The following is a 21,367-nucleotide window of genomic DNA, read 5'->3' as shown; positions in this document are numbered from 1 at the left end:
AAGCTAGTAAATTACACTGATATTACTTATTTAAAGCAAAAATAAAAATATGTACTTTTTTCCTGAGTTGAAGTGACTGAGAATCCTGTATAATTTCCTGAATAGAGTCATGCAAATATAATCTGTAATGACTTAAAATATAAGGATACTAGTGGCTGACTTTGGTATCCTGTCACGTAGCAAATGAGAAACTGCTGCCTGCATTAAACGTATGTCACTGTTAGTAACATTCTGTTGGAAACCTGTTTTCTAACCAGAATAATTATCCTTATTTGAATAGAACAAATTACAAGTAATCCAGGCAAATTTCATTGCATGTAGAACAGGTACAGTCACTGGTAGAAAACTCATGAATACCATTACCAGAACAGTCCCTCCACAGTGAGTAAATGACATAAACGAGACCAAGGAAATACAATGTATTGAATTTCTCCAACAATAAAATTTCATTTCCAAAAATAGAATATGCCTTAAACAATCTTCATTATGTACATTCCATAGAAAACAAGCTGTGGGTTTCACATTTAATCATAATATTTAAATATCTGTTTGATCATGTTCAATTTCTATGCAATATTAATACAGTGGAAAAATATATAGGAGACAGTATTTTATATTACCTTCTAAGGGCCTGATTCTTTATTCTTTGTTCAGGTGAATAGTTGCATCAGAATTGGTGGGACTATTTGCTTCAGTAAGGGTTGCAGGATTGGGTTTTAAGACCCACAATTCCAGGAAAGCACTTAAGTGTGTGCTTAATTTTAAGCATGTGCTTAAGAGCTTTCCTGAACAGAGGTGCTTTCCTGAATCAGGGCCAATTTAAGGATCTTTTTACCTCACATTTCTGTCACCAAGTTCTGTGCAATGTAAAAGCATTGCATAAATATCTGAACAACAGTGCATTTTACATTTTTAGGCAAAAGAAAATACTGTGGCTCTACAGCAAAGGAGGAATTTAGGATGAACTCCTCCTCTTCAAAGAGCATTATTAAGATTTTCACCTTACTTTAACTCTTTATTTTACAGAATTTCAAACCCATCCATTAACCAATCATTAATATGTAAAAGTAAAGCATGGAATAGATGAACTTTTACTAAGCCTGCAATCTGCGCTTTCATTAAAACATTTTATCCATGAAATTGTTATGTCAATATTATCTATTTTCAACAGCAAGAGAAAAAACTCAACTAATGAGAACACCTTTCCCCCTGGAAAAATGGTTTATTTGTTTTTTTGTTTGTTTGTTTTTGGTTTGTTTTTTTTATTCAAACCATGAGTTACATTATTCTCTGTTCATAAAATCAAACTTATTCCTGAATATGTACAGGTTCACCACTTTCTGTTTTGTGCTAGGTTATGTCACCAGTACTTTTTTACATTATGCAAAATAGACAACAAGAAAGGGATATAAATGTACAAAGAGGACATTTTTATGGAGTCTCTTGTATTTAGGAAGTTCATAATCTTCGTACAAATATATAAAATATTTCAATAATCTGCACTCGTTATATTTCATTCTGTTTCTCTTTTCAGATCTGCAAGATAAAAACAGACAAGAAATGTATCATTTAACATTGTATTCATGGACATTTTTTGAGAAATCATGGAAGTTCATGTAAGTTCTTAATGAAAATGTATTCTTAGCATCTGCAATTTGCCTTGCACATTCAGTAGTCATTTACACCAGTGCAGAGTGGAGTACCAAGTGGGTGTAAAATACCATCATTTTGATGTTGTACCTTCCTCTACCCACAGTTCACATATCTCTAATGAAGCTGTGGATGTCCTCATGATTCTTCTAATTGTCTTATCCTTTAATGAATCTGTCTAAGGTCTTAGCCACTATGGCATCCTGTGGCAATGAGATCCACAGGATAAATCATAAATATGCATTGCATAAATATAAAAAACACCACAGTATTTCCTTTCATCCATTAAAAATGTATTGCCTTTCAATTTCATTGACTGTCCCCTTGTTGTTTAACTAAGAAAAAAAGTAAATTGGAGCATCTAATTTTCCTTCTCTATACAACTCATTAGTTTGTAAACAATTATCATATCCCTCTTATTCATTGCCTCTCTAGACAGTCCCAGCCTTTTCAAGTCTCTCTTCATATGGAAGTTTCTCTTTGCCTCTATTTTTGCCACTTCTCTCTACAACCCTTTTATTTCTGCTGTATCTCTTTTGAATGACAGCGTTGAACACATTATAGCAGGTGAGAGCAATATTTTCTGCCCTATTTTTGTACATCCGAACAGTTTGATTTTGGGGCTGCTGCTGGCACCCAAGTCTTTTTGCCTGAAGAGTTAGTTAATATATAACCTTGCATAGGGTCTAATCCTGTTCTCTTTGAAGTTAAGTTACTATTGATTTCAATCGTACAGATCAGGTCAATAATGAGGAAATACCAGATTTGAAATGCAGGAAACTTGCTTTCTTGGGATATTTGTTTAATCAGTAAAATTTTAAGTATTTTCAGGATACCTGTATTTGGTGTAAACTCTATTGCACTCAATAAACTTTTACTAAACTTCTCAGAAAATTAAACAGTCATAGCACCAAGAAAAATGACCACAGTTCATAGCTCATAATATTTTACATAAATACTGATTTTTGTTGCTCTTCCTAAGATGTGGGGGCCTTATCAATCAGAGCAAAAATGGAAGAGAGACTGGGACTGATCAGTTTACAGCAGAGGTAAATAAGAGAGGACATAGGAGTGCTATACCAAATAATCCCACATGACTAATCCTGATGGCTTGGAGAAATTAATTAAGAAATGGTGAAAATGAATTAGTTGTCTAAAAGAATGAGGTAAAAAAAATTCACAGAATGTTTCAAACACTGTTTATCTTTTCTAATAATCAAAGCAGCCTGATCACATCTCAGTTTGGCTTTGTACATTTATCAGCTGCCTGTCACTTAATTTCAGCCTGAATTTCCTTCAGGTTATCTCACAGACAAATGGCTTTCATTGGACATCTTTTCAAATTCTGGTCTCACTTTCACCAGTATTAATGTGAAGGAACTCAACTGAAGTTGGTAGAACTACACCAGATTTACACCGGTCTGTGCCCAGAATTTGGCCACTCAAGTACTACATAGCCCCAGAAAGACATTGTTGGTATGAGAGCTCTGACTACTCAAATTCCTTGCACTTGCAAGTTGTTATATTCATAAAATGACAAAAATAAAATCAAAGTTTTAAAAGTCTGCTTGATGGATTCCCAGCACATAAACACACATGCCTTCCAACCTGGGTAATTACATTCTGCCCACATATAGTCTCCCTGAAGTTTCAGTTCCCTGCTGTGTGACTGTTGCTGAATGCAAAGAGGTGTGGTTGCTTTTCAGCCGTAGGTGAATGGAAATACTTCTGGTGACATTTGCTCAAACCCTACCCTCAGATATGTATGCAGGGCTCTTACTGACATGGGTGCAAGCCAGGCTGTGTACACTTAATAGCATAATTTGGTCCTTAATTTGTAAATTATTTTGTGATGCTTCAAGCTGAAAGATGCCAGTGTAAGATATTGTTTTATATAAATAAAGAATGAGCAGCTGCTTTAACTAGAGTTCCTTTGTTTAATGGGCTTGAGTCAGATTTTTAATTTCACTGTAGCACAATAAACATCTTAGTCAGTAATATTGTATTTCCAGAAAGGGGTATCTCCATTGACAGCACAACTACAAAGGAGCCATTATGATTTCAATGCAAGTCAGAAAGCTCCCCTGTCTTCATCTCCTAATCTTCCCTTAACTCCCTCCTACACTAGTTTGAGCCTCACTTATTTCCTCAGTTCTACTCAATTACATAAGCATGGCCATATTGGATCAGACAATTGGTCCATCTAGCCTTGTTTTCCGACAATGGTCAGTGCTAGATGTTTCAGAGGGAATGAACAGAATAGGGCAATTTATTGAGTGATCCTTGCCCTGTTGTCCAGTCCCAGCTTCTGGCAATCAGAGGTTTAGGGACACCCAGAGCATGGGGTTATGTCCCTGACCATCTTGGCTAATAGCCGTTGATGGATCTATTCTCCATGAGCTTCTCATTCTTCTTTGATCTCAGTTATGCTTCTTGGCCTTCACAACATCCCCTGGCAATGAGTTCCACAGGTTGACTGCATATTGTGTGAGGAAGTACTCCCTTTTGTTTTAAACCTGCTGCCTATTAATTTCATTGGGTGACCCCTGCTGCTTATGCAATGTGAAGGGGTAAATAATACTTCCTTATTCACTTTCTCCATACCATTTATGATTTTATAGACCTCCATCATCTCTGCCCCCTCTCCAGTTGTCTCTTTTCTAAGATGAACAGTTCCAGGGTTTTTAATCTCTCCTCATGTGGAAGCTGTTCCATACCCCTAATCATTTCTGTTGCCTTTCTCTGTACTTTGTCCAACTGTAATAATCTTTATGGAGATAGGGTAACCAGAACTGCACACAATTCTCAAAGTGTGGGCATACTATGGATTTATATAGTGGCATCATGATATTTTCTGCCTTCTTGTCTATCCATTTCCTATTAGTTCCTAACATTCTGTTAGCCTTTTTGATTGCCACTGCATGTTGTGGATAGTTCTCTGAAAACATCTGTTCAATGACTCCAAGGTCTTTTTCTTGAGTGGTAGCAGCTAATTTAGACCCAATCATCAGGTATGTATATCATTTTATATTCCTCCAAATATCTACTATTCTAAGTGTGTAAGCTGAGCTCTGTTGATATTGATGGGAGTTTGTAAAGTAAAACTACATGCTGCTATATAGAGTATTAATATGCTACTGATATCCAAGTGGTTTTTCTGCTTGGGTCACCTCAGTCACTTGTTCAGTTCTTCCATCCACTCTTAGGATCTTCCCCTTACTATAACTCTGTCCCTTGCTTATAAATCCAGTCCTTTGACTCTCGACTCCCACTGAAATCAATAGCATATGCCAGACAAAGTTAAAAGCTTTAAATTTATTCATATTATTTTTTGAGACTGGGGCCTTACTGTGTTAGATACTTTAAGCAGACAGTGAGAGAGAATCTCTGCTCTGAAGTGCTTATTAGTCTAAATAGACAAGACAAATAATAATTTGGGAGGGGAAACAGGCACACATAGGTGAAGTGACTAGTCCAATACTACAAAACCAGTCAGTGGCAGAGTCAGGACTCCTGACTCCCAATCCAGTGTTCCATCCACTAGACCACATTGTTTCCCCTACTGTATCATGCCAGCAATCTATATGCTTTGCAGGAGTTTTTCTTTCTTTTTTTTTTCTGAACATTTTAAATTCTCTGAGCTGTATTCCCCAGTCCACCCAGTTCACTTTGCACCACTTACGAAATACAGAGTGAGCCTAGCTCAGCCAGAAACTCCCAGTCGAGGATTCTCCTTGTGTAGATGGAGTGGGGAATCAAGCTCTTCATGTTTTAATTTGTTTTAATTTAGTGAATTGCTGTGACGGTTATGAGCAATGCTTCATAAATTAACAAACACTAGTAATATTACTGTCACAGTTCAGGGCAACTGCACCTGCATTCCCCCTCTGTGGTCCAGCAATGGCTCCCACTCTAGGCTCACAGCTCCTCTGCCGTAACCTCTCCTGACCATGCATCTCTCCCTCCTGACCAGGGTTTTCCCAAGTTGCACAGTACCCTGCCTACACTGTGAGTTCCTAGGAAGCCAGACTGCCTGAGCTTTCTCTCTGGAACAGGTTAATTGCCCATAGTTATAAGTTACCACACAGCTCTTTCTAAGCAAGTATGTTTATTCTTAAGGTGAAAGCATTACAGAGAACCTAAACAATTGCGAATATGCTTATCAGAGCTCACCTCAGCTCCCACAAAACCTCTGGCCTGTGTCAGCCCTTCCACAAGGATTGCCTACTGCTGCCTTGGACAATAGGTCCTTCAGTTTGCTGGATGAGAAAGAAGGGCCTGAGTCAACTTAAACTCAGGCTGTTTATCCAAAAGTCCTGTCTTTCTCTGTTGGTCTCTGGAGAATCCAGTCTGAACCAGCGTATACAAGTCTCTCCAGGTGGTGGTAGCTCTCTGGAGGCATTACAACCTGAGTGAATTTGTCTAATCACCCAGCACTGTTCTTAGTTCCTAACGGGCTGTGGTCACCTTCCCCCATGGAATTATATACAATCCCTGGCCCACATAAATTTAATATAGTAAGCTCTCCCAAAGATATTGCATGAAATTGCCATATTTGTTGCAATTACCTTACTCTCCAATGCTCTCCCAGCTCTCTAGAATTGCTGCTAATTGCCAAATGAGTTTCCTTGCTTACCGACCCCTCTTTCAGCTCCCTGCAGGTTCCAATCTGCTCTGAACTCTCTCTTTGCTGCTCCAATTTGCTGTCTCTCAGGTCCCAAATGCGGTATATTTTTAGACTACAAACTCCTACAGAGATCAATGGGAGTGTTTGAACTCAAAACCAGGATACTAGATGGTACATTAATAATTTTCATACTTACACTCCCCTGGTTATTTTTCAGCTGCTGTAGCCTTTCTACCAGTATCTCTTGTGCCACTCAAATCATCTCCCACCTTTCATCAAGCTACTCTGATCTTTTTAAAATAAATCAATGGGATTTAAACATATGCGTAAAGTTAAGTGCATGCTTAAGCACTGTCCTGATTAGGGATGGTCTTAAGCATGTGCTTAAATGCTTTCCTGAATCATGGACTTCATGTCCCTTCCTACCCCCAAGACCCTCTACTTTGTCATTCTAAAATTCACAAGATTCTTGGCAGCGCAATCCTGCTCCCAGTGGAGTCAATAAGGCTTTTTGCCATTGATTTCAATGGGAAAAAGAGCGAGAACTATTGTTTGCTAATCTTGTAACAAATTCAGTGACGGGCGTTTGAAAATAGGAAGCGATCTAATCTGGGTAAGACCAAACATTGATGCAAATTTACAAAATACACTGGAATAACATTGCTGACCTGCAAATGCTGAGGAGATTTTTTTTTTCAAACATAAATCTCTCCTGTATCTTCCGCCCCCTCCCCCACTCCAAAATACCAGGATATTGACTAACTGGAAGTGGATTAAAAATTACACTCTAAAATGCTGCAGCAATGATTCCAAACTGTCAATATATTCTGCTATTTTACTAAACTGTAAGTGACTAAAATATTTGAGAGAAGGAATTTTTTAAAAAGGGAAGTAAATCTGTGTTTGGGCTGAAATCTTGTATGTTGCATTGCAGGATGTTGTGGGATGAAATGACCAAATTTAATGCTAAAAACATGGAGTGATCCTTTCTAATGGTTAGATGGGGAGGCACTATAATAATGAGGTACGTATGTGTGACCCATTTATATAGTTAAAGACTGTATCCTAATGCATATGTGTTGGGGGTTGCATGATCAATCTCTATCTATGTCCCTCCTAGCCTTTGAGTGCTTAACTCTGCCACTTTGATGCAACTTTTTACATGTGATATTATCTTTGCAACAAAAGGTGCATATTATTAGCACCAGATATGTACCTAATAGAAAACAAGCAATTGTTCTGCGAGCCCAAAGATGCAGCAAAATGCCTCCCACTCAACAAGCTTCCAAACTGGAGACCACATGATGTTTACTTCTCACCAGGACCCATTTATAGACATGTTACTCACCACTGCCACAGTTACACATGCATAGATAAAAGAGAAGAAAAAGTACTACATCTTTTTATACAATTTGGAATAAAGATTAACCCTTCCCTTTAGCATTATAGTTTGACCAGGTGCCTATATCACAAATCTCTTATACACTATAGTCAATAGAAAACATCCAGTATATTTCCCAAGTGCTATATGCTGACAACATGCAAATTCAGCAAAGTATTAAACAGAAATCATTGCAGTTATTGGAAAACATCAGTAAATGGGCAAGGACAAGGGTGAGAATTTTAAAAGTGGGAGAAAGGAGCAAATTACAACAGGAAAGGTTTCTTTTAGAGATGTCAGAAACCACAGAAAAGACTTTTGTCCTCAGAGCTTTTAAATGATAGCTGGGCACTGAAAACAAATAAGCATCCTGGGAATGAAAGATATTAAATTCAGTAAAGTAAGACGGGGACAGAGTTCATGAACTTTCATAAGTCTGAAGCAGAATTGGTATGATGTTCCAAACACACAGAACTAAAGAAGGAAAACATGCAAAAAATAAATTCAGGACCATATCCTTAGTTGGCAGCTTACTCTAGAGAATTGGTGCAGTGAAAGGAAAATTTGGATAATCCAGTAGCGTACCCAAATTTTGCCATTTAGCAGACAAGAGACTTACCCTTCCTGAGAAGGTACCTTGAAGTTTTAATGGCTCTGTCTTAATTAGTTGCCTTATCATGTTGCCCTTACTTCCTTTCAGCTGGCCCCATCTGCTGAGATCACCTTCTCCTTTGCATCTGATTTAATATTTATATTGTATGTGGGATAACTGGACTGGAAGTCACCAAAGGTGGAAGAGACAGTAGGAGGTCAAATGTGTTCCAGTCATACATATTAGCACTGAGAACGAGATTAGAGGAAGAAGTTCTCTAATATCTATGCTTATGTTGGGTGATGGTTGAGTTAGCAAAGGAAGATTGGCTCCTTTACTTCCCATTAACTAAAGTTAATTGGCAAAAAATGTAAAAATGAAAGGTTTTTTAAAAATAATTTTTCACTTCACCCAGTGGGGAAAAAAAAGTAGGCAGTGGGGATGACCACTAAAAGCAAATAAGAGCAGTGACATTTTTCTTCACAAGGTTTAAAAAAAAAAGTAAAAAAAAAAAATTTGAAATTTCATCAAAAAACAAACTATGTAGACAAAAATGACAGTTTTCCACAAAAAAGTCTTGAAACCATGTTTGCTGACAATAACATATTGACCATCTTTATTATTAAACAGCTGTAACATCTCTATCCTTGCTTTCCTTGCTGTTATTGTTCAAGTTAAATTGCATCTCCGTGTAGTGATGATAACAGTGTGAATGAAGGTAAATTTTGACTTTTTTGCAGTATTGTAGCTTAGTAGGAAGCGCACAAGCAAGCACTGATAGAGTTTTTGTAGCAGAATATCTAGCGAACAGAAATAGACCTTCAGACTGCTGGGCAAAGTGTGGCATAAAACCATTTCACCTGATGCACTGCTCCTGTTATTTCTTGCTGGGACACCACAGTCATCACTTCTGCTGCCACATTTCTTGCCGGGCTGCTGTTTGCCCCAATGCTGAATTAACAATTGCTCCTGCAGAAGAGTGACAGTTTAGCATGGTGGCCGCTGAGGGCTGTTTCAGACAATATGTGAAGGGTAAATTTCAAGGCAATTGTCAACTGTGGCATTGTGTTGACCTATGGCCAGCATGAGAGTTTAAAAGGTAATAAAAAAAGAACAGATAAGGGTATGTGTTTGCATCTGTTTGGAGGACTTTTGGTCAAAATGCAGTAGTATTAGTTTCTGAGTGGTTGCTAGGCTACCCTCCTTTATATTTGGAGACTGATTTGTGCAAGCAATTTATGTGGACATTAATCAGCATGAACAAGGAAATAAATGAACACATTAGAGGTGAGAATTTTGTTCAGGATGGGCGGGTGTATTTATCTTAATTCAGTTTTTAAATCAGTTGAAATAACACAACAGCAATTCTTTTTTCAGATGAAAAATCATTTTACTTTCAGAATTGAAATGGCCAGGTTTTATGTAAGCTCTGATAATAATTCAGTAGAAGACAATTACTTCTCCAAGGATCTTCAACAATTAAATGTACTTCTTACTCAGATAAATCAGCACACGTGATCGGCTGTCATCAAGATCAGTCATGTGACAATGGTAAAGAATTATGTTTTGAAGAAACTGTCCCTATGCCCTCAGATTCTCTCTTTCACATCAAATGCTTTGCTGTAAAAACAATCTTTACCAAGAATCAATATTCAACTACAGATTGTCTAGATGAGCCATCAGCTTCACTCTTCTTCCAGCTGTGTTCGCTTTCTGCTGTTCAGGAGAATTTCATCCAGCTAGCTCAGTTTGTTTATCAAATCATCAGGGCGCTGAAGGTTTAGAACTCTTCTCAACCGGGTTTGGAACCAGCAGAACGTGTCTGGTTCTTCTGGGTTCAATACCTTGATCACTCTTAATTATGGAGGCTATTGGGGTATAGCTATAGTCAATGACATATTTTACCTCATCCATTTTTATCAGTATTAGATCTCCTAGTTTAAGTTTGGATAAACTGGATTCTGATGATTAAAGAAGAAAAACTGAGTCCTCTTAGATTTGGCATATTTCCACTCTGCATCATTTGAGCGAGAATTTTAAGCACCAGGGGATTTTTTTAACCTTTAAGGTTTACATCATTGCAACATTTTTTTTAGGCCTTGCTGTTTCCTTCTGTCCAACTATAATGTGAATGCCAGAGATAATCAGACACGCTATGGAGAATTCTTCTCATTACGTGTAAGTCATAGGCCGAACATAGGATTCCTGAGGTAAACATGTTCTATGAGCTTGGACACGATTTATAGTTGTACTCTTGCTAGTGGCCATTTGAATCAGTTCTGTCTTTTGTGGTGACACTGGCAACCAATTCCAAACTACACACACATGTGCTTCAGTAACAGCAGAGCCAGTTGAAAAGTTTCATTTCAAAATTTTCCAATAAAAAAGACTATTTTCACAAAAATAGTAATGAAAAAGTGCTCCATTTTTTGATCCTCTCTCATCCTGAGTTCTGGAGTTTGTAGTACAGCCCAAGCCTAAAGCTATCAAGACCATGCAAATGTCTTGTTAACTTCTTGCAAGCCCATATGTCCACCAAACATTCTTTCTCTGTTTGGGCATAGCTGGGCTTGAGTCTGAAAACTGTCTGGAATTGTAGGCTACAGACTTCCAGGTATCTCCTTGTAAACAAAGTAGCACTCTCCAAGACCCCAGCTTTTGGCATCTGTTGAAATAACTGCAGACTTAGAAACATCAAAATATGCCAGTACTGGGGGTGGGAGCAACAGATTATTTATAGCCTCAAAAGTACATTCTGTGCTTCATTTCACATCCACAGAGAGTCTGTTTTAAGCAGTTCATACAGAACTTGGACTTTTGAGGACAGACTAGGTATAATTTTCTCCAGACTAGTAATCATATAGAGGAACTACATCAGTTCTGGGATATTTTTAGATAGCAGCACTTTAACTACAGCTCTGACTTTTCCTGGAGCTTCCCTCAACTCCGTCTTCACCAATTACATGCCCTAAGACTTGTAGTTCACTTTGCTGTAGTATGCTTTTCTCTATTTAATTCCTGTGCAGCACCCACAATTGCTTTCACAACTGATTTCAGTTTTTCATTATGTTTTCCCTCTGAATCCCCATCAACAAAATGTCATCTCTGTAAACAGGCCTTGTAGAATCCCATTTAATTTCCTTTGCAAGGTTTCTAGGGAAATGTGTGATGTCGAACAAGAAGCAAGGAAAGCAGTATCTTCCAAATAGACAATGAAAGTTGTCATCATCACACCGTCAAGATGGAGCGGAGCCTGCCAAGATCCACTAGCTGCATCTACTGAGGAGAAGAATACTGTTGCACAAGTTAAGCCGGAGAGTATAGCTATACTGCTAGGAAGCACATACCTTTGTCTCCTTATTGCTTTAGTCTTTAGGCTGATACAGATACACATATAGAACAAGCACCACGGGGGGGGGAACCCTCCCTCAGTTCAGTGAGGCACTTTTAAATTATTCTCAGCCATCCTATCTTGCCTTTGCTTTAGGAGGCAGTAGGATGGGCACTCCACAAGAATGGCCCTGCTGGGTCAGACCCAAGGTCCATCTAGCCCAATGTCCTGTCTTCTGACAGTGGCCAGTGCCAGGTGCCCAGAGAGAGTGAATAAAACAGGTGATTCATCCTCTGTCAAGTGATCCATCCCCTGTCACTCATTCCCAGCTTCTGGCAAAGAGAGGCTACGGTCACCATCCCTACCCATCCTGGCTTATAACCATTGCTGTACCTATCCTCCACGAACTTATCTAGTTCTTTTTTGAACCCTTTTATGGCCTTGGCCTTCACAACATCCTCGGGCAAGGAGTTCCACAGGTTGACTGTGTGTTATGTGAAGAAATACTTCCTTTTATTTGTTTTAAATCTGCTGCCTATTAATTTCATTTGGTGACCCCTGGTTCTTGTGTTATAAGTTGTAAACAACTCTTCCTTGTCTACTTTCTCTACCAGTCATGATTTTATAGGCCTGAATCATATCTCCTCTTAGCCATCTCTTTTCCAAGCTGAAAAGTCCCAGTCTTATTAATTGCTCCAGCCTGTTCTGAATGCTTAGAACAGAGCCCCTCTAACAGGATCTAACAGGTGATCTTTCTAGTCATACCAGTGGACACAAATAGTCTATTAATAAAGTTACATGAAAATTTAAGTGATTCGAAGTAGTAAAGAAGTCACAAGACATTGTAGTTGATTAAGAAATTTCCAAGGACAGGATAGCTCTAGCTCTTCATTACCCATAATTAGTGTCATAGACAACTTGTACAAGGTAGGTTGCAGTGCTGCTACTAGCAGGTCAGGCTTCTGTATCAGATATGGACTGACCACCAAGCTTCCTCCTTAGAGAAATATACCCCAGATGTCTGGGTTCACTATAAGATGCTTTAACACGCTGCCAGGTCTGGCTAAGGTTCGCTTAAATAAGGTATGTTGCATGCAGCTCCACCTCGTGGCTGAACTGTATAATACAATTTAGCATTTCATTACAGTTAGCCTCTCAGGGTACATCTACACCACGGGATTATTCCGATTTTACATAAACCGGTTTTGTAAAACAGATTGTATAAAGTCAAGTGCACGCAGCCACACTAAGTACATTAATTCGGTGGTGTGCGTCCATGTACTGAGGCTAGCGTCGATTTCTGGAGCGTTACAGTGTGGGTAGCTATCCCGTAGCTATCTCATAGTTTCCGCAGTCTCCCCCACCCATTGGAATTCTGGGTTGAGATTCCAACGCATGATGGTGCAAAAACAGTGTCATGGGTGATTCTGGGTAAATGTCGTCACTCCAATCCTTCCTCCGTGAAAGCAACGGCAGACAATCATTTTGCGCCCTTTTTCCCTGGATTGCCCTGGCAGACGCCATAGCTTGGCAACCATGGAGCCTGTTTTGCCTTTTGTCACTGTCACCGTATGTGTACTGGATGCCACTGACAGAGGCGGTACTGCAGTGCTACACAGCAGCATTCATTTGCCTTTGCAAGGTAGCAGAGATGGTTACCATCCCTGTTGCACTGTCTGCCACTGTAAATTGGCAATGAGATGACAGTTATCAATCATTTTGTACCATCTGCTGCTGTCATGGGTGCTCCTGGCTGGCCTCACTGAGGTTGGCCGGGGGCGCATGGACAAAAATGGGAATGACTCCCCGGGTCATTCCCTTCTTTATTTTTTGTCTAAAAATAGAGTCAGTTCTGCCTAGAATATGGGGCAAGTCTACTAGAGAACCAGAGAGCACAGCTACTCCGTGTCAGAGCCCCAGAGATCCTGCAGAAATGATGAGCTGCATGCCATTCTAGCAACAAACTCACCCATTGCTTCCCTCCTCCCCCAACCATCCTGGGCTACCGTGGCAGTGTCCCCCTCATTTGTGTGATGAAGTAATAAAGAATGCAGAAATAAGAAACACTGACTTTTTAGCGAGAGAAAATGAGGGGGGAGGCAGCCTCCAGCTGCTATGATAGTCCAGGCAGGACATTAAAGGGTGAGGGGGAGAGGATCGCAGCCACCCGCTGCTATGATAGTCCAGGGAGTACAGAATCTTTTCTTTAGACACGAAAATGGGGAGGGCTGATGGAGCTCAGGCTCCAGCTGCTATGATGAAGACGGTTACCCCCGTCTGCCAGGAATGACAGGGAGTCATTCCCATTTTTACCCAGGCGCCCCCGGCCGACCTCACTGAGGCCAGCCAGGAGCACTCACAGGCTGATGATAGTTTTCCACGATTTTGTACCATCTGCCATCAGGAAAGGAAGGGAAGGGGATGCTGCTGTTTACCACCGCAGCACCGTGTCTACCAGCAGCATGAAGTAGACATACAGTGACATTGAAAAATGACAAGAAACAATTTTTTTCCCTTTTCTTTCATGGTGGGAAGGGGGGGTAAATTGACGAGATATACCCTGAACCACCCCGGACAATATTTTTGATCCTAAAGGCATTGGGAGCTCAGCCAAGAATGCAAATGCTTTTCGGAGTCTGCGGGGACAGTGGGATTGCTGGAGTTCTCAGTCCCCCCTCCCTCCCTCCATGAGTGTCCATTTGATTCTTTGGCTTTCCGTTACGCTTGTCACGCAGCACTGTGCTGAGTCCCTGCTGTGGCCTCTGTCTATCAGAGCCTGGAGATTTTTTCAAATACTTTGTCATTTCGTCTTCTGTAACGGAGCTCTGATAGAACAGATTTGTCTCTCCATACAGCAATCAGATCCTGTATCTCTCGTACAGTCCATGCTGGAGCTCTTTTTGGATTTGGGACTGCATCGCCACCTGTGCTGATCAGAGCTCCACGCGGGGCAAACAGGAAATGAAATTCAAAAGTTCGTGGGGCTTTTCCTGTCTACCTGGCCAGTGCATCCGAGTTCAGATTGCTTTCCAGAGTGGTCACAATGGTGCACTGTGGGATACCGCCCAGAGGCCAATACTGTCGATTTGCGGCCACACTAACCCTAATCCGACATGGCAATACCGATTTTAGCGCTACTCCTCTCGTCGGGGAGGAGTACAGAAACCGGTTTAAAGAGCCCTTTATATCGATATAAAGGGCCTTGTTGTGTGGATGGGTGCAGGGTTAAATTGGTTTAACGCTGCTAAATTTGGTTTAAATGTGTAGGGTAGACCAGGCCTGAGATGATCCGAGATAAATCCTATATAGGCAATAGAAGCTCAGGAATCATTTTGCAGCAGCAGTAAGGAAGTAAAGGCATAGGGCGAAGCACTAATTGCCTCCTGAGATGTGCGGAGCACTATCAACTCCCATTAACTTCAGTAAGAGTCAGAAGTGATTGTTAAATTTTAGGATCAGACCTTTAGTGAAAATCAACCATTGGAAAGGAGCCATCAGCTAGGCTTTGGGGCACCATTGGAACAGAGTGATATTGTCAGCACCCAGTATTAAAATAAAAGAAATTCAGTGCCATGTTTTTTATTTTTAAAAAGCAAAGACACACAATTGAGTTGGACATAATTAAAACTATAACTGGTCATTAGTACAGTACAAAATAGACAACTGTAAAAATGAAATGCTAAAAAGCCGAAGAAAGTGGCATCATTTTTTAAATGCGTGAAGGAGAATCTTGTACAGGGGCTGACAGTGATTAAGACACTGGCTCTGTGACTCATTGCTTCCATGTGGGATCCACCCACCCACAGCCAGTTGCAAGACTGGGGTCTAAAGTAGGAAATATCTCTGAAAAAGAAGTATTTTCAATATATTTGTATATGTCGGGAGTGATGAGTTGAAGGTGAATGTCCAAGTTCCAAGCCACATGGATCGTCTCAGCAAAAGCTTGGTTGCGCACCAGCTGAAGGCATGATGGGAAACATCTAAAGGGAAGGTGCTGTCAGAGCATAGGCCGGGGTAGGCAACCTATGGCACACGTACTGAAGCCGGCATGCAAGCTGATTTTCAGTGGCACTCACACTGTCCGGGTTCTGGCCACCGGTCCAGGGGGCTCTGCATTTTAATTAATTTTAAATGAAGCATCTTAAACATTTTAAAAACTTTATTTACTTTACATACAACAATAGTTTAGTTATATATTATAGACTTATAGAACGAGACCTTCTACAAACGATAAAATGTATTACTGGCACACGAAACCTTAAATTAGAGTGTCTAAATGAAGACTCGGCACACCACTTCTGAAAGGTTGCCAAACCCTGGCATAGGCACCTACCAGGATGAGGATCAAGAAGAGGCATGGTCACTGAAGGTACAATATGTGACCTGTGTTACACACAGCCTCATTATCATAGGGTCAAACCTAAGGTCCTTGAGTAGGATTTTTCAAAAATGACTAGTTCCCCAATGTTTGTGTGTCCCTTCTGAGACATCCAATTTTCAGATAGTGCTGAGCATCTGTCTGCTGAAAATCAGGCCCCTTTAAATGTGTCTCAAGTTGGGCACCCAGTAACTAAGGCACCCAAAATCACTAGATACTTTTGGAAACCTTATTCCTTACTCTCACACAAGTCTCATCGACTGAGTAAGGACTTCAGGCTTTGCACTTGTTTTGCACACAGGACCAAGATTTGCACAGAAGAACAAGCTATGGCTTGGTCAGGTATAATGTGCTTAAAACAGCCTGTGATCCTCTACTCTGAAACAAATAAACACCAGTGTGTTGACTGTATATTAAAAAAAAAATATAACCCTGTAAATGTCATCGCCTTTAGCTATTATGATTACAAAACAACAGGGTGAGGAAAAAAGAGAAACATTTTAACAATCTTGAGGGGCTAAGAGCTCTATGCCAACCTCATTCAGTCATGGTCTTGATGCTGCCTAATGATTAATGGCATTTCCAGCACAACAGGAAACACAAATTATCACATTTCTTTTTTTTAAAGACTCAAGGGTGAGGGTCTAGTCAGAAAATAAAATGATTAGTTAAGAGTTAATGCAAATAATACTTTGCACTTCTACAGGGTCTTCCATCAGAAGATATCAAAGTACTTTAAATATACTAATGAAATACTCTTTTAACATTACTTTGAGGTAGGTAACATATTTATCCCTATGTTACAGATAAGGAAAGTGAGACATGGAGAAGATAAATGTCAAGCCCAGGATTCAGACAAAGCCAGGACTAGTACTAGGTCTGATCAAAATATTTCCATCTCAACATTTTTGGACATAAAATTGGAATTTTGACAAAACCAAACATTTTCCTTGCAAGAGTCTGCTGCTCTTAAAAAAAAAAACTGATATTTTTGTCAGGAAAATGAAAACCCCAAAATGTTTGGTATTTCAGCCAAAAACTGACCATTTTAGACTATGTGGTCTTCTTTCATTGCCAAAAGTAAACATTTTCTGCTGAAATTTTGACAAAAATTTGGTGGGTTTTTTTCATTTTTTTGAAATTTTCACCATTTTCCAAGTTAAACCCAAATTCCTTTTGAGTCTTCCGGAAGGACTGATTCTGCAAAGACTTGGCACATGAGTAACTTTGTGCAAATAGTTTCACTGAAATCAATGGAATTACTCACATGTATCAAATTATTCAGGTGAGTAAGTCTTTGCAAGACAGAGCTGTCAACCACAAGATCAGACTGTCCCTGCCATAAAACTAATAACTGGATTTAGTAAACTATGAATAAAACTTTTATTTTTAAAGTAAGCCACGTTAATAAACCAAGGAAAATTTGAAGCATGTGGCTTATTTTAGATTTCAACCACGTTCATATTTCATTTGGTTCTGGCATGTGGCTCTCCAATGAAACAGGAATCCATTCTTTTAAATTATACACGAAACTTTCTTGTAAATCTGAATGAAACACGTTAGAAGCAAAACACCACTGGAATGATTCTCTAATTTCACATGGATGGTGATGTCTAGTGTTATTGTCATACTGCCAGTCACATGATGCCCCAATCTACTGGCATGTTCTCCAGGGTGAAGTTACAAGGAAGACAGTGCTGCCTCTGTTTAAGATTGGCTCATGTTCTCAAGGTTATCATCATAACTACGTAGGCTAGAAACATAATTTTTAAACAAAAGAAAAGCTTTGAGTCTGGAGTACAGATCTGCAGCAGGGGTAGATTACATGGCAAAATCTGCACACACATAATTGTGGTATACATGAAGCGCTGTGGTGCTTGTTAAGTACATGTGTGCTGATTACAAGTGACACTGAGAAGCACGCTTTGCTGACTGGTAAGGTTTACAGAGCTGGAGATTTTAAAAAGAGGCTAGGAAATTAAATGCAAAAGCACTATGTTAAAACAACATTAAGGTTATAGATTAATCCCATTCTCCTCTCACATAGCGTCACTGGTCAATTGTTACTTCAGATATACATAGGGGTAGGTGATAGGTGAATCACTGTCACAGTCTTTAATTATTGTGATGGGTCTCAGGGTGTCCAGGAGTGTGAGTCACTTTGTTACTCCCTGCCTCCAGCGACAGGGAGTCTTTCTTGTCTCAGCAGGGTGGCAGCTACCTGATGACACTAGCCCTTCGACCACTCTCCCCTTGAAGCCCTTGTCTGTGTTATCCAGCCCCTGACATTGGCAACTGAAAGAAATTCCAAATTCTCAGTGCCCAAATGGGCAGTGTACCCCAATTTACCAGTTTTACCTTAAGCCATTCCTCCTGTAAACTGCACAGCACTTGTGAGCACTTATAATAAAACAAAAGCAGGTTTATTTAAGAAAAAATAAAGATTTAACTAGAAATGAGAAAGAATGATGGAAACAATGGGTTACAACACACAACAAAATCATTAAATGCGAACCTGAGTCTACGTGTATCAATAGTTATCATTCCTATACAATAAGGTAGGCTTTCCCCCAAAAGTTCAGTCTTTGCCGAGCTGGTTGGTTTCACAAAAACCAGGCCTCAAACATTCTTGAAAGCCCCCTTACTCTCAGAGGGTTTCCTCAGTGAATGGATCCAGAGTACTTCTCTTTTCACTGTGTGAAAACAGCCTTTTGATTCTATTCACAGCCAAGGCAAAGCTCTATCTGTTGTACTGTTCCTTTCTCACCTCCAAGGATATGCCTACACTGCAAAATAAAAAGTATGGCAGCCAAGTCTCAGAGATCTGGCCTGCAGACCTGGGCTTCCACTTCGGGGCTCATGCTATAGCACTAAAAATAGCTGTGCAGATGTTCCTGCTTGGGCTGGAGCTCAAGTTCTGAGACCCACTCCCCCACCCTATGTTTCAAAGCTGGAGCGCCAGAATGAGTGGGAATGTCTACAGTGCTATTTTAATTCCCGTAGCATGTGCCCTGAGCCTGAATCATTTGACCCAGCTCTAGGACTCACTGCTGTGGGTGTTTTTTTGCAATGTAGACATAGCCCAAGAGGTTTCAATCATTCAGTGGTGTCTCTGATGACTTCCCATTGGTAGTTTTGGGAGACAGCAAGGCTAGTCAACTGAGCCTTGCATTACCTCTACAGCTGATTAGTGAGGAATGACAGCTGCCTCTTGCTTGAATGGCACATCACTGGGGCACATCACCTCCTAATGATTAATTTCTACTCCAAGTCCAGTAAATATTACCTGTATATACATCTCACAACGATTATGAGTCTTGACAAGTTGGGGCTTTCTGTAGATACTTTCCATGTTACTCTTTATGGATAAATATCCTGTAAAATGTGTTCAGTATAATGAGTTTGTCAGGTCTGAGGTTAGAGGTGTTTGCAAGTAACAAGGGACCCTTTGCCAAGGAGTCTGTTTCAAAACTGTGTCATCACAGCTAATTTTACATGCACATGTATCAAAAGCTGCAGGAGGGAAAAACTTGTGATTGCATGTTGTTTTTCAAATAATACTATATTATAAGTATGCAAGGGAACACATCACAAATGTTCCTTTAGCACTTGTGGTAACTCATGTCCATCGTACATTAGTTTTCTTTTAAAAGGAATGGGGTAAGTGGCCAACATCTTAAGTTTGAACCCTCTAGACTCACACATGCAATCAGTTCAAGTCACAGGAAGAGAAACTTTGCTTTTCATCCTTCCAAGGGGGTGGGAGGGGAGGGAGAGTTTCCTGTTGTTTACAATAGGGGATCTTTTGTATAAGACCTTAAAACAGAGATTCCATCTGCTTTATGTGCCACAGAGGTAGTTGCATTGTAGTGGCACAGTGTGTACATAATTTGGGAATTGTTTAGGATTACCAGTGCTATATCCATTTTATATTACAGCTGTTACTGAATTACAAAGTGCAGACATATGAAACGATAAGAAACCAACATCTGGGCATATTACAACGCTTATCTTTGCCGCTCAACTGTTTGAAGGGGGTGGTTGAGAGGCAAATTGTGAGCAAGGATAACTGATGATGAAGGTGTTTCCTTCTGGGTGGGAATTACAGGGGCTGGAACTGCATGTGTTTGTTTATAGTGGAGTTCATTTTTATACGTTAAGTTGTACCAAGCACAACGGGAGTGGCTCGACAGATACTCTCTATTCTGTATGACGCTAGGTTAATAAATAAAATACATTTTAATAAACCTTATGCCTAACATATCATTTACCCATGAGCTGGAGTTTCCAGTGCTCTGATATGTTGCATCATTTCTCCCCTTTAAGAGCCTCGCCCTGCACCTTGAAGGTCAATATCATGGTTGACTGGAAGGTTACAGCATTTGGTATTCCTGTTGTGCCATCAAGGTCACAACAGCACTGCATGATTAAGGCCTGACGCCTACTAGATGTCCATAATACTTGAGATTAGGCATTTAAAAATTGGGAAAGAATTTAGAGTTCTTAGAGCACTATCTTAAGCTGGGCATAGTGCTCCATCATTTCCTCCACACATCCTGATGCGCACCCGTGCACAAGACTTGCCTCTCTTCCGCAGAAAATCCAACAAGAGACTTAGGAAGGAGAAGAAAACTCTCTAACCTTCCAGTGTTTTCCCCAGATTGGTTAGTATGGAGAGAGGATACAGTAACTCTTTGTTTAACATTACAGTTATGTTCCTGAAAAATGCGACTTTAAGCAAAACTATGTTAAGCGAATCCAATTTCCCCGTAAGAATTAATGTAAATGGGGGTGGGGTTAGGTTCCAGGGACATTTTTTTCACCAGACAAAAAACTCTCTCTGTGTTATATATATACACACACAGAGAGAGAAAGAGAGAGAGACAGTATAAGATTTAAACAAACAATTAAATACTGTACACAGCAATGATGATTGTGAAGCTTGGTTGAGGTGGTGAAGTCAGAGGGTGGAAGAGGGCAGGATATTTCCCAGGGAATGCCTTACTGCTAAATGATGAACTAGCATTCAGCTGAGCCCTCAAGGGTTAACATGTTGTTAATGTAGCCTCAGATTCTACAAGACAGCACGAATGGAGGGAGTGGAGACAGCATGGCAGAGAGAGACAGAGACACACATTGAGTGTGTGAGAGAGAGATGCTAGGGGAGTGAGTAAGAGCTCAAGTCCCACTGAGACGCAAGTCCAAGCCCTGTCATTTTGCAGTGTGGATGCAGCTCAAGCCACAATCCAAATCGGAAGGTCTGCAGAGTACAGTATGAATGTGTTAGGCTCAGTATTTTCCCTAAGAATTGAAATTAGAGGGCGGTGTTCAAATTTATGGGGGGGGAGGAATTGAAAAATGACTAAAATGGCAGCATTGGAACTAGTTGACCATTGGGGTGAGGGAGG

At 40.1% G+C, this 21,367-nt stretch overlaps 1 protein-coding gene across 5 annotated transcripts in view; it reads right to left on the bottom strand.

Moving 5' to 3' along the window:
• Window positions 1–405: 405 nt before the first annotated feature.
• SMPX (small muscle protein X-linked) overlaps window positions 406–21,367 on the bottom strand; it is an 82,704-nt gene continuing 61,742 nt past the window's right edge. For all 5 annotated transcript variants that reach the window (XM_050936752.1, XM_050936749.1, XM_050936748.1 and 2 more), the window contains exon 5: window positions 406–1,536. The gene's annotated coding sequence lies outside the window, so the exon portion shown is untranslated. The remainder of the gene's footprint in view (window positions 1,537–21,367) is intronic.

This window comes from Gopherus flavomarginatus, chromosome 1 (assembly GCF_025201925.1).
Source record: "Gopherus flavomarginatus isolate rGopFla2 chromosome 1, rGopFla2.mat.asm, whole genome shotgun sequence".
In the NCBI taxonomy this organism is placed as follows: Eukaryota; Metazoa; Chordata; order Testudines; family Testudinidae; genus Gopherus; species Gopherus flavomarginatus.
The sequence above is the reverse complement of the archived record's forward strand: the minus strand, read 5'-3'. Positions and strand labels throughout refer to the sequence as shown.